Source organism: Sinocyclocheilus anshuiensis, unplaced genomic scaffold (genome assembly GCF_001515605.1).
Source record: "Sinocyclocheilus anshuiensis isolate Anshui unplaced genomic scaffold, SAMN03320099.WGS_v1.1 scaffold1036, whole genome shotgun sequence".
Taxonomy (NCBI): Eukaryota; Metazoa; Chordata; class Actinopteri; order Cypriniformes; family Cyprinidae; genus Sinocyclocheilus; species Sinocyclocheilus anshuiensis.
Window position 1 is genome coordinate 523,554 of NW_015550226.1, and position 2,116 is coordinate 525,669.

Here is a 2,116-nt window from a genome sequence, read left to right on the forward strand (position 1 = left end):
ACACAGCGTCTCCCTGACATGGCTGCTTCAACACTAACTGCGGTTACTGAAACCACGCCTTCTTTCTTTACGTGCACATTTGGGCGGCATTATGCTAATATTTCCACATAGTGACGTAAACATGTGGGGGCCTGTTAGAACGAGCCATTTTAGGTAGGCGTGGCTGACTTTTAACTCTTATAAAGAATATCTCTTTGGATTTGAGACTTTAGTCTTTGCAACTTTACAGATCTTCTTTATACACCAAGAGCTTTTAACACTCCAAAGAGAAAGGAAAAATTGAAATCGCATCATATGACCCCTTTAAATTGTTCTCTGATGTCCCCAGAGTGTGTATGTGAAGTTTTATCTCAAAATATTTTTTATAGCTTGTTGAAATTGCCACTTTTAGGGTATGAGCCAAAACGCGCCGTTTTTTGTGTGCGTGTTTGTCCCTTTAAATGCAAATGAGCTGGTGCTCCCGCCTCCCTTTTCAGAAGAGGACAATAAAAGAGCTCATGCCGGCATACAGGTGTTACGGTTTAACTGGTGGTGACCGTGTTACTGATTTCACATTGCTTCCAAATGCAATTTTTAACTACCACATTCCTATTTACGATTATTCTGGTAGCACGTGAAGGCAGCATCAGTGAAAACAGGCAGAGACAATGGTAGCTTCAGCAAGATTAGCCTTACAGAGAACCAAGAAGCTCTTTTGGAAAATAAAATATGATGCGTGATGTTTACTTTGTCTGGAGTCTGGACGTTTGCGCAGGAAGCGTTGGTATCAATCCCTCTTTCAGAAGCAATATTTGCACAACTCCAGGGCTGAACTGACCCTCGTTTATGAGGCAGTCATAAATGATTAGCACAAACATATAGGACTTTTCCGGGACATTTCCTTCGAAAATGAAATTTAACCACCTTGTCCTCAGCGGTCTATGGAGAATCCTATGTTCGTTGGTGCATCCCAACACACGACACTTGTAATGGCTCTTTGGTGCTGACATTGTATCTCCAGCAGCTACAGCAAGAAAACAGTAATGGCGGACTGCTGCTTCTCACTCAGGGCTGTGTCTATGCTAATAGGGCAGAGAGCATCACAAATGGGCGGGACTTTCCCGAGTATGAGGTCATAGTAGTGAGAAACCTGGAACCGCTCGTTTGGAGAGACTTTTTATGATTTATTGGGATCATAAAAAAATGAGTGGGTGGATTTTTACCATTATAGGCTGGTTGTTTTCACACACTGCGGCCACACAACTGTGTTCAACAGTTGATAAAAGTGATTTTTGCATTCTATGGCACCTTTAAAGGTGTCACACCTTAAAACCTTAAAAACTGATCATTTCAGAATGAGGGCAGGAATAGTAATATAGTAATAATAATATAGGTCCATACAGTATATATATATTTGGACACAAGCACAATTTTCATTATTTTAGCTGTTGACCAAAACATTTTCAAGTTACAGTTATATAATGGATATGGGCTTAAATTGCACACTATGAGCTTTAATTTGAGGGTATTAAAATTCAGTTCTCATCACAATTGGAGGAAAGGTTAAGGAATTATAGCTCTTTAATATGTATCTCCCCCCTTTTTCAAGGGACCATAAGTAATTGGACAGTTGACTCAAAAGCCATTTCATAGACAGTTGTGGGCTATTCCTTCATTATTTCTACATCAATTAAAAGGTGTTGATTCTAAGCGTGCCATTTGCATCTGGAAGCTGTTGCTGTGAACCCACATCATGCGGTCAAAGGAGCTCTCCATGCAAGTGAAACAATTGTTAGGCTTCAAAAACAAAACAAATCCATCAGATAGATAGCAGGAACTTTCGGAGTGGCCAAATCAACCGTTTGGTACATTCTGAGAAAAAAAGAATGCACTGGTGAGCTCAGCAACATAAAAAGGCATGGACATCCACAGAGGACAACATTGGTGGATGATTGGAGAATCCTCTCCATGGTAAAGAAAAACCCTTTCACAACATCCAGCCAAGTGAAGAACACTCTCCAGGAGGTAGGTGTCACTGTCAAATTCTACAATCAAGAGAAGACTTCACAAGAGCAAATCTAGAGGGTTCACCACAAGGTGCAAACAAGGCCTGATTAGACTTTGCCAAAAAAAACCA